A 16,058-nucleotide genomic window follows, 5' to 3' on the forward strand; every position below is an offset into this window, starting at 1 on the left:
GAAGCAAGACCCTCTTGGGCTGTTAATGCTGTGAGCCCCTGCATTGTAGGCTCAGGTACTATATATGTGTAAATAAACCATATATCCTAAAAAAACCACCACAGTCTCCACTGTTCCTCATTCTAAGGAAACAAGATCCTGGGGAAAGCACATGAAACCCCTGTAATCTTGCCCTGCTTGGAGATTGGGGTGGCATGCAACAATATTTTTGTGAACAGGGCCAGATTACAACAGAGACAACAAATACAATAACAAGCAGGCATAGTGTTACAGTGGTGCAATAACACCTGAGTAGGGATGGAGGATTTTACTTGGGGTACATTTTTATGCTAACTTGCCCCACAGATCAGAGCATAATTAACACTACCATTTCTCAGAGGTCGCATGTATAGGACATAATAAGCACCGGTGTTCTCCATCTCCTCATCTCTTCATCCCATAAAGGTATTTTAAACAGGACTGCCAACCACCATAAAAATAATTCACGGCTTGAGGCCATCTGGAACCTGGGAGGCTGCTGTGTAGGAGGTAATGATTTGTGCTTGTTCTTGAGAAGAAGTCATGGGAATGGCTCTGTACTAATGTTAACTGTCTCCCTTTTTTTAACCTGTGAATGAAATAAAGTTCTTCAGAAATGTATAGAGTGGGCAGACACAAAAAGCCTCACGTTGAAGGGGAAGGGCCATAGCTCAGCATCTGCTTTGCACACAAACCTCCCAGGTTCATTCCCCAGCACCTAAGAACACAACCCTTTACTCTAGGAGTAACGCCCATTAAATTCAAAGGGCCTAGCTTCCAGGTAGATTAGACATGCATAGGGTTGTGCTGTACTGCACAGGATTTTTACATGGTGAGCCAAAAATGTCACTTTCAAAATATGACTTTGAAATTTGAACATGAAATTTCTCGTTCAAAATGTGAGCAGCAGATTTGGTAAATCTCAGATATGTGTTTCAGCTTTAGCTTCATGGTAAATGTAAGATGCTACTGGCTCCAGGTTTCGGAGAGCCCTCAGACAAGTTGTTAACCATCAGAGTCATCTCCTCACTGTTACAACTTCCATCTCAATCTGCATGGGCAGCCACCAGGAGAGGACAAAGCAAGCAGAAGCTGTTCCTCCTTCTCCTTACTCCTGTCATTGCCAATTATTATTATTGTAAGGGGGAACTCCCTACAGGGAGCCAGCCCCCCATCATCCTAACGTCCACCTCCTCAAGTACAGAGAGCACCAGTGGTTCTGAAGCAGCCAGAGGGGGAGGAAGAGACTCGGAGGGGGAGAGAAATCAGAGTGAGGAACAAGCTTTGCAACCGACTGCTGAGGGAGGAAACTGAAAGGGCATCGCTCCTTCCGGCGCCAGAAATGAGGAGAGCACCGCAACACAGGTCAAGGGGGCAGTGTTTTGGGGTGCCCAGACTACTTTGCTGCCATAGGAACAGACGTATGTCATTGCCGGATTCTGATTCAGGTTGAGAGGTCATGTTTTAAGCTGTCTCTACACTGTAAATAGATAGCACAATAAACTTCTTTGAAGACAAACTGGACTCAGGCAGAGTTACTCTAGAGTAGCCATGACGACCATCTGACTATTATTATTATTATTATTATTATTATTATTATTATTATTATTATTACCCCGCCCATGTGGCTGGGTTTCTCCAGGACACCAATAACAATAATAAAACGCAACAACATCAAACATTAAAAACATCCCTAAACAGGGCTGCCTACTTGCATATGAATGGACAGCAACAACAAGGAGAAGTTAGCCAAGACTGTGAGGCAAGTCTGTTTCTGTTCATGAATTTCCAAGCTGACCTTAAACAGTATTACTTCCTGTAATCCTATATAATAATATGCAAGTGTCTCTGCGTCCAGTCCCTGTGTCCCTGTGTCTGCACTACTGCGCATGTGCCCCACGGACACAGGGATTGGATGCAGAGACAGTTGCTCGCGCGCCCAGGACACTCTCATGGAAACTGGCTCTCGCCGAGGCTCCCCAGCCAGGTCCCGTCGTGTCAAGCCTCACATGCCCACCACCGCCGCCCTCCTTCCCCGCCCACCTGCGTCAGCAGCCGATGCGGCAGGAAGAGTTTGCGGCTCTTTCCCCCACACCTCCGCCTCTCTTTTCTCAGCCGGCTCCCTCAAGCGCCGGCGCTGCCATTGTGGCCGCAGGGAGCTCCGGCACTGCCAGGCAGGAGCCCCGCCTCACGTGAGGGGAGCCTTTGCCTCAGAGGGGAAAGGCGGGAAGAAAAAATGCAAAGAAGGAAAGAGGGCTCCGCACGGTGGTGGAGGAGGAGGAGGAGGAGAGGGTAAGGAAGTGTGCGGGGGTATCTTCCTTCCTTCTCTCTCTCTCTCTCTCTCTCTCTCTCTCTCTCTCTCTCTCTCTCTCTCTCTCTCTCTCCCCGTCTCCCCTCACCTGCGCCTCAGTCCCAGAGGCGGGGAGCCGGAGTCGTCCCTCTCACTCGGTCGTGGCTGGCGGCCCGCCCTGCTCCTCTCTGCACCCCGCTGGGCAGGTCTACTCGGGAGGAAGCGGGCTTCAGAAGGCTGCCCCCCTTCTCCTCCCAGACGCAGCAGCCGAGCGCAGAGAGGGAGGGAAGGCCGTGGCCCCGCCACTCCTCACATGTTCTAGCGCCCGTTTACTGAACGGGCTGAATGACACTAGTAGGGAAATAATACTAGTCTACTTTACAGGATTGTTGTTGTAAGTATGGCTAAGATAATATACGCAAAGCTTGTTGGGCACTTAGGGGAAAAGTTGCATAGAAGCTTTTTCGTCACCATCATTAGCAGTAGCAGCAGGAGTTTTTATTTAGTTATAGAGGCTTAGGCTACAGGTTAAGAATTCGTTTATCTAGAAGCAAGGATGGGCATGTTGATTTTGCCCCTTTCCCTTGGAAAAGCAAGTGCATGCAAATGAAATCCATATTCGTTAGGTGGCTGGCGGGAAAACGAGACAAGAAATAAAACAGCGGTCTGCTCATGGATCTGAAAAATTAGGGGCTGAAGAGATGAGAATAATGAGCCTCGGGTTCAAAAGGTTCCCTTTAATGTACATCAAGCAGTTTTTCAGAATACACGCTAACTACAGGAATTTGCTGTTTAGCAGTGATGGGTCATGTCAGACCTGGATGCCTCTTGATTTCCTGTTGAGATGACAGCATGCACCACACTTTAGTCTTCAGCCAACATGAATCAAGTGTTAACATATTTTCCCTTAATGAGCTCATCAGACTGGAGCACAAGTTAAAGTGGGGGGTCAGATATTCCTGTTTGTTTAGCTGCCCTGAGATCTCTCATGTCCTATTTCAGCAAGCATGCATCTCATTATGAATCAGAAGGCATCACAGTCTAATCCACAGTGCTTGAATAGTGGGCTCTAGCTGAAGACCCTAAAAGTTTGGTGGTTTGTGGGACGGAGGTTGGTGATGGAAGCTGCTGCCCTATAAGACATTAATTTCACACAGCTATTTATATATTTAGATAGCACCATATGGGAAACTGAATCTCAAAAATAAGCTTCCGCCCATCTCTCACTTACACAGGAATGAGGAGTGTCAGCTAGTCTTAGATGTTATCTCTGTTGACTGCCAGCCAAATATTAATTAGTCTTGCACTTTGGTGGGGAAACTGATGTGTTCCCCAAATACAAGATGTGGCTTATGTAACCCCAACAGTATATAAGCCCCAAAAACACCTCTGTTGGTAGAATCTCTATGCCAGGCTATCCAGAAAGTGCTGCATACTGGCCAAGCTCCAGTTTCAGGAGTCACATCCGTTCCTGACAAGTATTCCTGCATCTAAAGGGGTGTAAGCTATTTGCATTGCTTTTTTATTTATTTTAGCTATTGAATAAAGACCTTGCCCTGCACCCCATTTTTGTGTTCTTTGCATTCTGAATCCCAAAAGAAGCTCTGCCCATTGGCACAACAGGAGCTGAGATCAGAAAGCTTGCATCTCCTCTTCATGCTCGTTCCTGGTTGGAAAGGCAGGCAAACTGAACTCCTCAGTAACACTGAAGCATTTCCCCCCCAACCTCCTTTTAAATCCTATTGTAAGCATTCTAGGTTTCCAGGGTCATATTCCAAACCTGGTGCTACAAACTACAGAGGCATTAAGCCCAACAGTAATTGACAAAATACTACTGGTAAACAAAATGTTGGTAGTATTAATAGTTAAATAAGGAAGAGATTTCAAGTCATTATTGTGAATTTTCAGTACATTTCCTTATCAGTTTGTAATCTTTTTTCCCTTTTACATGTAGTTTAACAACTACAACAGGTAGAAAATGACTCGTGATTATATAGAACTATTACTTAATTCTTCTTTAGCTTGAAGAAGCTGCTAAATGGTTAATATATTTGGTTGGGTCCCCTCTTCATGTATTCTCTCAATCCAGTGATCACTCTTCCTTCAAACCAAATAAGCACAGTTAATTCTAATCTTCCTTTGTAGACTTGATTAAGTCGTCAGGATCTGCCTAATTTACTTCCAGAAATTTAATCACCGAGCAAGTGCAAAAATGTGCTTCATTAAAGGGACACACTACTAAGCTTAGTCTGAAAACTGTCAAGGGGAGTTTACAAATGGAAACAGTCTGGATTTCAAATAAGTTACCTGTTCTATTCACTCACAGCATAGCACATGTAGTATCAGTTGCATTGCTAATGCCATTATATAGGCTTTATTGATGGGCTTACTAGGGAGCACTATGATGGCCTGCATGTTATGTGTCCCAAGGTGTTTGTTTTGAGATAGTTTCATATGAATAAATATTATCTATTTGTGCGTGCAACATTCTTCCTCCTAATGCAATCTTCCATAGGCATCAGGTATGCAGGATCCAGTTTTGATTGAGACAAGGCCTGTGAACCCACATAGGTCATGGTGGCCTGACACCAAGGTCTCCTTCACACACATCCATACATTCACGAGTAAAGGCAATAGCTCAAAGGGGCACAGCTCAGTGATGAAGCAGCAGTTTTGAATGTAAAAGGTCTCAAGTTCAATCCTTGGCATCTTCAGGTAGACCTGGGAGAAATAATCATGACTAAATCCCTTGAGAGCCACTGCCGGGTCAGTGCAGATGATACTGAGCTGGCTGGACCCAGTTATAATACAAAGTGATGTTCATATTTTTATGCATTTCACAGCACAATGAATGGCTCTACCCATGTACTACATAACTTTCATCAAGTTGCATCTAACTTGCTTGGAGATACCAGCCTGGCTGTTACAATAATTATATATGCAGGCTTGGAAGCAATGGAAATTAACCATGACTCTCATGTTTCAAACTTCATTAAAAGATTTTCCCCAAAAAAAAATTCAAATGAGATTTTAAAGAAGGAAAAGCAAATGATTAAGATGCATCAGGTACTGGAGGCATGTTTGTATAATTAAGAAGGTTCATATGCCTTCACACAGGCTGTCTCTATTTTCTTAATAATATAATCAGCAAGTTGCTAGCTGAATACTAGTGACTTGTTTAACAAAAACCAATGAAGGCTTAGGAAATGATCTGCTTAGCTAGATGGATGGATAGAAGGATAGATGCATACATATATATTCACAGTGGCCCCACTCCCCAAAATTGTCATATTGTTTCACAGGCTGAAAAGTTGGAGTCATTTTGGAGACTGGATGGTGAATATGGTACTGAATGAGACTGGATTTACCAATTGTGGCAGCCACACTCCCTGAGCACCGTATTTCGCCCATGCATCATCAACTTCCTACCAAGAAAAGACCAGGCAGAGAGCCAGAAACACTTTTCCCGCTGCTGCCCTCACTCTGAAGCTTTACTGTGATGTCACATGGTGTCACCACGAAGCCAAATCAGACTGTAGGCAGGACCCAGAAAGAAATATATATTTTCACTCCAAACCCTAGATGTCTATCTAGTGACCTTTTACACTCTGGTAGCATTTTAAAAGTGACAAGTAATGGTACTACTTTTGTGTGAGGGGGAAAAGTTTGACCTGCTACAACAATAAATAATAACAGAATCGTCATAATCTGTATAGCACTCTTTAGAGTGTTCAAAAATGTATACATGCATTCAGTAATCCTTACAACTACCCTATAAACTAGGCCAGAATTATTACCCCCATATTGCAGCCTGTCTAATGCCGCCTAGTGGCTTCATCACTAAGACAAGATTTGAACCAGGGGCATCCTGGTACACAGCTCATCAAACCACTGCAAAATGGTCAGAGTTACTGGAAGTTGTCTAGCTGTATATATGCACCCTAGAAATTAGGTTCCACTCATTCATAGAAAAGTTTCTGTCACATACTTTGGCCAACAGAAATGCAAGTAGCTACGGAAAAAGCTTTCTGTTGTTGAGGGGAAACAACAATTGCAATCAAGCAATAATCAGGGGGAAGGGTGGAGCCAATACCCTTTCGATGAGGGGAAAGGAAATCATTGATGGCCCCCATTCAAAATTCCGCCTGCAGCAAAGGAAAACCAGCCTGTTGTTCATAACTTATGAAAAATTCATTGGCAGGCTGTAGGCATATCCAATCAGCTGATTATATGCAAACCACTTTGATGAGGACAGGGATACAATAGCTGGTGTCCACGGCAGCAAGACCACTTTGACAGTGGTGCTTCTGAATTGACGGATGCTGGCTGGCCGGCCTCTCATCCTTCTTCCTTCTCTCTGCCATTGGCCTTTAGAAATAAAGAGCTTATCCATTCTCCCTTGGTTGGCTTCCCTCCTCCTGCCACCTGTGATAGAGGTTAAATGTGGCTAAGGAAAGCAATTAAAATAGATCTGTCATCTTATTCAAATGTGTTGTGCATGCAATATAATGCCTACAAAATGAAGTGACACTGTAGGATGGTAATTGAGACTCTTCCCTGTTGACAGCTTGTGACTGATAAGGAAATTTTCTTCATGCACTACCTCAAATGTGCCAAAGGTAGAGCCCATATTGTAAATGAGGAAAGGAAAGACACTTGGGCTATGACATGCCCAAGCTTTGGTGAAGTCATCTCATTACTTTCTTGGCAACTGAAGGCCAAGAGAGATATTGATGGAGAATTTTCACAGCCATTTGTCCCGTGGTGAAATTAGTAAGAGTTTGCTGTGAGATGGAAGATTAGCAAGCAGAATGGATCACACAATATACAGGTTACACAAAGGCTTTTCTCTGCTGTACTTCTCTGCCCTTGCTGAGCGAAGCCCACACACAAGTTCTAAGTCAATTTGCACAGCATCGTGCAGCAACTTAAAGTTCCCTGAGCCCTGAACTCTGACAATTCTTCTCAGACAAGCTCTTCTCAAAGTATTTAGATAACTCCACAGTTCAGCAACTATCCACTCCTTTCTGATAATGACGAACCACCCACAACTCACTCTGTAATCTGAGCAGTTTTAAACACAAAATTACCGCCTAATCTGTGTAGTAACACTGATAAGGAACAATTTTTTTAAAAAAAAAATCCTTCCAGTAGCACCTTAGAGACCAACTAAGTTTGCCATTGGTACATAGCTGCCAAGTTATCCCTTTTTTAAAGGGATTTTCCCTTATGCTGAATAGGCTTCCTCGCAAGAAACGGGGAAACTTGGCAGCTATGCATTGGTATGAGCTTTCGTGTGCATGCACACTTCTTCAGATACACTGAAACCAGACCCTTATATATAGTGAGAGGGTGGGGAGGGGTATTACTCAGAATGGGTGATTGGCTGGGAATGGGTGATTGGCTGATAGGAGTGGTGATCCTGTTGACGACTGTTAACGACTGTTAACAACTGCAATTGGTCTTGCAGGAAAAAGCAAGGGGTGAGATGGCTAAATAAAGCTTTATCATGTATAATGAGATAAGAATCCAATGTCTTTATTCAGACCAGGTCTCTCCATGGTTTTAAGTTTGATAATGAGTTGCAATTCAGCAACTTCTCTTTCCAGTCTGTTTCTGAAATTTTTCTGTAATAAGACAGCTACTTTGAGATCTTGGATAGAATGTCCTGGGAGATTGAAGTGTTCTCCTACTGGTTTCTCTGTCTTGTGATGCCTGATGTCAGATTTATGTCCATTTATCCTTTGGCGTAGCTCCTGCCAACCTAGCAGTTCGAAAGCACGTCAAAATGCAAGTAGATAAATAGGAACCGCTACAGCGGGAAGGTAAACGGCGTTTCCATGTGCTGCTCTGGTTTGCCAGAAGCGGCTTTGTCATGCTGGCCACATGACCTGGAAGCTATACGCCGGCTCCCTCGGCCAATAATGCGAGATGAGCGCGCAACCCCAGAGTCGGTCACGACTGGACCTAATGGTCAGGGGTCCCTTTACCTTTACCTATCCTTTGGCGTAGGGTTTGGCCTGTTTGTCCAATATAGAGAGCTGAAGGGCACTGTTGGCATTTGACGGCATACACAATGTTAGAAGATGAGCAACAGCAGGTCACTTCTCATGTTCTCGAGTTCACTTGTCTGCTCCTCAGGTATAGCTCTCCTTCATGACTGTGTGTAAATATGCACCTCAGGATCTGATTATCATCTTGCAAAACTTAAAGAATGGGCAAGAACACAGAAATAGCCATGCAGACATAGAGCAGCAGCACCTATTTACAGTTGCAGCCTTCAGAAAAATCACATGATCATCATCAGGAAAGAGAACTGAAGGTGACAGGAAGATGTGCAATGCTTATTTGGCTCTGGAACGGATGACAAATTTTGGTCAAGAGAATTGTGAGCATTCCCTAATGTGCCATTCTACATACGGTATGCCGAAATTTGCCTTGCCTGCTCCTGAGCTGCATCCCTGTTATTCCTCAGGCTCCGGAGGACAGACCCATTACCCCTTTTTTACAAGCACAACTGACTTAGTGGCCCAAATGTCTTTCCAGACCTTGGAAGAAAATTCAACTGTAGCACCATGCCATTGTGTGACAATGTCCTCCCAGCCAGGCTGCAATGAACATCCGAAAGCCAGGATAAGGATCATTTGCATAAGACATTACAAGTGGTTGTCCCTTTCGTTAGCTGTCGCCTCTCTGATTATCTCCTTGGGGGAGGAGAAGGAAGTTATGAACTTTGAAGTAGGTTATTAATTATTCATCTCTCCATTGCCAGGAATACGGCAACCTGATTCCCAGGAGCCAGCTCCAGAATTCATTATCTCCCTGCCCAGGTTTGCAATAAAAATAACACTGAATCTTAATCCTGTCACCTTCCCAGTTCCTTCCCTCCTCCAAATTGTCCTCCTCCTCGATAATCTCTGGAGGCCCACGCTGTGCGTTTAATTCTTCACTTTCCTCACTGCTCACAGAACACAAAGTGTGTATTCAATTGGGCTGCCTACCCATTAGAAATAAGTACATTTCCTCACTGGGGGATGCTTTCCTTCAGTCCTAGAGCAGTGAAGGTTTATAACAGATATTTGCCTGGGTCTATTTGGTTCTCCCCTACAGCAAACACAGGTCCAAGGTTACCTGTTCCACAGAGTTTGCTTCTTTCCCACCTGTTCAGAATAGATTCCGATGAATGCATCCTCTTTGGTGCACCCTTAAAAACTTACCACAGGGCAGCAAGAACCATAAGGTTACCAGATTTCTTTTCAATGAATCCAGGGACACAATAAATAAATAAATAAATAAATAAATAAATAAATAAATTCTTCTCTTCTGTGGTCTCCTCTGTTGCGCGGCCTTCCTCTGGGTCCCGGCCTGCTTTCTTGGAGTGCTAGCCGTGTTTCCACTCCCTCCCTCTCCCTCCTTGCACTGTGATCCCCTTCAGGCTTACTCAGGAGTAAGCATTAGCAGAAACCCCTTTCTCCTGCTGCTGCCCTGGCCGCCTGTGGGCATCTCCTGCGCAGGCACCAGCGGAGTTTGAGAATACGACTGTGGGATGATCACAGAATCACAAATTTGGAAAGGACCTCTGAGGGGCATCTAGGCCAACCCCCTGCAATGGAGGTACCTCAACAAGAGCAGCCACCACTTAAAAGAACATAAGGTTTCCCTGCTCCATTTACACCTATTATGACACAGAAGGTACCCCCCCAGCCCCATTCCACCAATCTCTCCCTTTTTATCAAAGGGGAGGGGAGGGAGGCAAGCAAGCAAGCAGAGGTAGCCTCTTTTAATTTCTTTAAAGGTTCATTTTGCAGCCTTATCAGTGACTAAGGGTCCTTAAGTTGCGCCCAGGCAGGACAGAGATAGCCAATAATGACACTGGGGGGTTGAATCCAGAGAAAGAATTTTAATCCTTAAATTTAAGGGACTCTTGGTGGTCAAGCTTCACGACAAGAGTAAAGAAACACAAATTGCAAAGCTTTTTATACACTTCTTTGGGCTCCTTTCCCCCTCCTCTGTAAATAAGTGCACACACAAGGGGGTCACATGTTACAAATACATACAAGGATATTTCCGTATCCTGTCCCTCTCATAAACACAAGGGGGGGGGTCACAAGTACATATAAGGATCTTCCTGTGTCCGGTTGTTCTCATAAACACAAGCTGACTCAGCAATGCTATCCTCAAGCAGCCTTGAGTGTGCCTGATATTTGCGTCATCTCCTGGCGTAGACCTTGAGCATCTCCTGATGCTCCTTGTGCTTTCTGGCAAGGCCATCCTGTCTAGCTGTTGAATGTTTTCATTACACTTTAACACAGAGGCATAGAGGCAAAGAGAAAAGCATTTTAGGGGGGAAAGCATTCCAGGAATATGGGGCTAAGCCACACAGTCAGAATTATACAATGCAGGCAATGCAAACTTCTATAATCCGATTTAGCTCAATAATACAATTAGCAAATCTCTCTCTACAATTTTAATTTTGTAGGGTTCATTTTTTAATAAGAAGGGAACAGGAAAGCTGTTTAGGGGGAACCAACATAAACCAAAATAAACATAAAACATTCCTCCCCTTGGGCCTAGTGGTCTCAGCAACTCATTCTAGGAGATCTTGCCCTGATGAAACAGTTGCAAGGACTGAAGGTCCCCACCTTCCCAGTGCACGCTAGGACTCCTCCTCTCCAGGGTCTTTCCAGCGCAGTCTCAGGTTGCATCTGTGTGCACAACCACACTCTGCTCTGCTGGTTTCATGACTCTGTGAGTTGTAGGAGACCAGGGGGAGGGGAGCTGGTCACAGCAGGAGGGGGTGTTTTTGAATGGGACAAATCTTGCAACTTTATGATGGGCTTTATGAACAGTTCCCTTTGCCGTTCTTCTAATTTGCCTTTCTTTACAGGTCTCTAGCATCCAATTAGGGAACGGCATTAATTACTGCAGAAGAATAGAATAGATTTGTGGAGCCACCTGCTTCAGAGATACTTCATCAGCACTAAATTGGCACTTCGACAGATAATTGCTGTTACTATTATTACTATTATTATTATTATTATTATTATTATTATTAAATGCATCAGCAGCTATCACAAATGGGCAAGGGGGGAGCAACCCTAGTCAGCAATTGCATTTCACTTTCTGCTCATCAAGCCATGTGGCATCCACTTTGGTAACCCTGGGCCAGCTCACTCCTTAGACAGCTTTTATGGAAATAGCAGAGCTCATTCAAGCATATAATGGAGTTCCTTCCGTTAAGCCAGCTCCTCTTGCTTCAATGTGTCTTTTTCGTTGCTCGTAGTGATGGAGGGATTTTTGAAAGGGGGGGGGAAACTAAGCGCAAAATTGCTCCGAGGCCCAACAGTGACGTACTCGAGATATGTGGTGCAGAAATAAAGATCTGCTCATATATATATTCCTATTATGCAGGTTCAGTGAGCAATTCCATTAAAAGGGTTTCCTTTATTTCCAGTAATAAATAGGATTTTATTAATTTAGAAAATATCTTTATTTCATCTTCCCCTGACTCAAGGCAGATTATATCCAAAAGGTCAAAAGATAACAGTCTAGGAAACAAAACAGAAGCCTAACAATTTTTAAAAAACAAAAGTATGATAAAAACACAGCAGTGGTTCTCTAAAGTGAAATGTCTCCAGGAATAAAATAATTTTGCATCATATCTGGAAAGGCATCAGGGAGAAGCAACTCCACATCTCGGGTGGCTGAGCTTTCTAGAACCTTAAGGCAGCTGTTAGGAAGGACCTGCCCATCAAAGCTGATGGTTTTCACCATCTATTAGCACTGCTTGGGAACCACATCTTTTTCTCCCCCTGTCCCTGTTGGCCAACTTTGAGAGGTGGGCAGGACCACCCACCTGTCAATCATCTGGTTGTCAGGCACTCCAGAATCTCTGTGCAATCAGCAGGTCCTGCAAAGCCCCCTTTGGCCAAGCCCCGCCCTTACCTGCCACTGTTTTGTGATATGGTTAGTCCTAATATTTATTGCCCAACTACAAATCTGGGGAGTGTTTGCTATAGACCATCATTATTACTACTTTTGCTCTTAATGAACCTTCAAAATACTTCAATGGCATCCAGGTATGATCCTAAACATATGTGTTAACTCAAAAGTCAGACTCACTGAGTTCACACAAAGTTAGTGAGTTTTGGATAGCAATTTAACAATGCAATCCAATGCACACTTATCTCAGAGTGGATCCCATTGAACATAGTAGTTCTTCCTTTCTTCCAAAGAAAATTCAATAAACTAGGGTTGTCAAACTGCAACCTGCACTTTTATCTGGGAGTAATTCTCATTACTTGTAAGTAAACAGGCTTAAGCTCAGGATGTGAAGCTTATGTTGATTGACTGTGGTGACTTTAGTGACCAATTTTGATCAATGATGACAAATTCAAATATGAAGGTCTGAGTTTTTTTGCTTTAAAAATTTTGATATTGTACTGCCAGTTTAATAGAAAATATTTTATAATATTTCTTTTAAATAGTGAAAAGTAGCTTTAGGCTGCAATCCTAAACACACTGACTAGGCAGTAACTTCTGAAAAACCATGTATAGAATTGTGCTGCATCTGTATTAAATTCCAAGGTGTCTCATACTGCCTTCAATATTTCAAATGATTTGTAATTATCAAATCAATGCATTAGTTAAAAGGCAGGTGATGAATCTACCCAATAAAAGTATTTAAGTGGTTGACAGCTCTAGTAACATGGTAATGAATCTGTAATAATGACCCCCTGAAAGAGGTCCATAGGTGGTCAATATTGTTCATTTAACTCAGCAGACTTCTTTTTCTATGCTTACAGTGGCTACCTTCTTTTGGCAAATGGGTTACCCAGCTCATTTCCCGTAGGCAGAAGCTGAAAGTGTCCCACCCACACTTTGAAGGCAAACTGTGCCATAAGAACATAAGAGCCTCCTGGATCAGGCCAGTGACACATCTCATCCAGCTTCTTTTTCTCCAGGGACCTGTGGGAAACCCCCAAGTGATATTCCAGCACAAGAGCACTCGCTCCTTCTTCGGTTTCTGGGAACTGGTATTCCAAAGGAAATCATAGTCACTGTGACTAATAGTCATTGAATTTCTCTAATCATGTTTTAAAGCCATCCAAGTTGGTAGCCATCCCTGCCTGCTGTGGCAGTGAGTTCCATAGTTTAACTATGCACGGCTTGAAGAAGTACTTTCTTTTATCAGTCCCGAATCTTCCAACATTCAGATTCATTGAATGTCCATGAATTCTAGTGTTATGAGAGAAGAACGTTTCTCTATCTACTTTCTCCATGCCATGCATACATTTATAAATCTCTGACTTGCCTTTTTTCTCTAAACTAAGGAGTCCCACTGTGACCCAGTTTGCCATCTGAAGTAGGAAAATACCCTTGATCATAGTTTCACCCTCATTTCTAAAAAGGAGGGGAAAGAGTGGGGGGAGAGATATAATTTATTACAACCCCCCCAACCCAATAAGGCACTAATGGCGAAAGCAAAAAACCAGCCCAATAAACTGAGGCTGTGATCCTATGCAAATTCCATGGGACAACTCCAATTGAGCTTGATAAGAATTACTTTGGTAGTCCTATTTATGGTTGTGCTACAGGGTTGTCATATTTTGAAGAGCAAAACAGAGGATGAATGTACCGACTTCTACCACACCTGCTGAAATTCCCCTTTCCATGGGCGAATCTCCTGCTAAAGGGGCAGAAGCTCTTCCCTGCCTCTCCTCACCTGGCAATGCTGCTCCAGATCCTGGCAATGTCTGCCTATCCCTTAGCAGACATCATTTCCCCCAGCTGCTGATGACTCCACACGCATCGTTCTTGCCCCACACAAAGACCCCACAGCCCTGCTTCCTCCTCCCTCCCCGCTTTCCAGGCCCCCAGCCTCCTTGCCACCCTCCCTGGCATGCTTCAAGCCAGCCCCGGGGACCCTCCCTCAGTGCAACCCATCACTCTTTGCCCCCAGAATCCTGCACGCCCTTCCCCAGGCGCCCTTCACAGCGCCAATTGTTCCAAGCCTCCATGGCCAGCCTATGTGCATCTCCCCGCCCTGCTATGCAATGACACTTCCACCTGCACGCCACCACTGCATGTCCCTCCTCAACCCTCCTGGCCACCTGCCTGCCCACTGTCTCCTCAGTCAGTCACTGATACCCCTCTGCGGGCCACATTCTCCTCTGCCGCCTCCTCCTCATGATTATTATTATTATTATTATTATTAATAATAATAATAATAATAATTTATACCCCGCCCATCTGGCAGGGTTTCCCCAGCCACTCTGGGTGGCTTACAACAGAAAATGAAATAAAACAATTAAACATTAAAAGCCTCCCTAAACAGGGCTGCCTTCAGATGTCTTCTAAAAATCTGGTAGCTGTTTTTCTCTTTGACATCTGATGGGAGGGCGTTCCACAGGACAGGCGCCACCACTGAGAAGGCCCTCTGCCTAGTTCCCTGCAACTTGGCTTCTTGCAACGAGGGAACCGCCAGAAGGCCCTTGGTGCTGGACCTCAGTGTCTGGGAAGAATGATGGAGGTGGAGACGCTCCTTCAAGTATACTGGACCGAGGCCATTTAGGGCTTTAAAGGTCAGCACCAACACTTTGACCAGGATCCAGGCAGCCACTACCACCTGCTGCCCCCGCCCCTTCCTCCTGCTGACCTATTTCCAGTTCTGCTCCCTCTCAGCCCCCCCCCGTCTTTTTTCCTGCTGCCACCACTCTTGTTGCCCTCCTGCCATCTGCCGCTGCCATTGCCTACATGCCTGCATCACCTCCCTGCTGCCACTTTTGCCACCGGGCTAGCCAACAACAAAAACCAGGACATTTTACCCAATCTTAAAACTCTGCCCAGAAAGAACTTTTAACCATGAAAAAGAGGACATATCTGGGAAAATCAGGACGTATGGCAACCCTAGCTTCAGTCCTATGTATGCTTACCTGTGAATAAGCCCCATTGAATACAATGGGATTTATTTCTGAGTAAATAGGCATAGGACTGCATTGTAAGACTAAACACATAATCTGGCACAATACCAGCAATGTTTCTTTTCTCAGCTATGTATCCCGAGGTACAGACAGCTCAAAAATAATAGGTTCCTTAAGTATGTTAGGCAATGCAGGAAGTGGTAATTGCTTTCATCTTTAAAATATTATCTCTTATCTAATTGAAATCCCTAAGAATCTGTGTAAAAAAGTGTGTAATGCACCTTAAGTAGCAGATTAATAAAAATAATAAGACACAAAGATGCAAGGTACGTGAGATGTTCCAGTCACATTATGTAATTGCAGTATGAATAGCTAAGATCTGTGTGTATGTCTGCAAGCATTAAGTATTCACTTGGAAATGAAAACAGTGTGCATGAAGACCTCAGGTTCCTTTTAAGAAGAGTTGGCAACATGGTCTTTCATGGGCACAATGGTGCCCTTGAGGGCTTCCTCTGGCACCCACATAGTCTCTGAGTCCGCTACCCCCACTGCCCTCTTAGTAATGATGTAGTGAGCATAGTTATCAAATCCCAGCATCGCAAAGTGGCATGAGGCTGGCCAGGCAGCTTGAGAAGGGCACATGACTGTTGTGTCCTTCTCATTCTGCCCCAGCCCTGAGGCACTTTGAGAGGCTGGACTGGCGTGGTGGGCTCCTTTTGTCCTCTGCACCCTGCTGCCCCCAACGAGAAGATGCTGCAGATTGAAAGGGGGGTAAGCTGCATCTGGTGGAATGTTCCTTTGGATGCAATTCAAAATGTACAGGAGCC

This window comes from Zootoca vivipara, chromosome 1, assembly GCF_963506605.1.
Source record: "Zootoca vivipara chromosome 1, rZooViv1.1, whole genome shotgun sequence".
NCBI classification, from domain to species: Eukaryota; Metazoa; Chordata; class Lepidosauria; order Squamata; family Lacertidae; genus Zootoca; species Zootoca vivipara.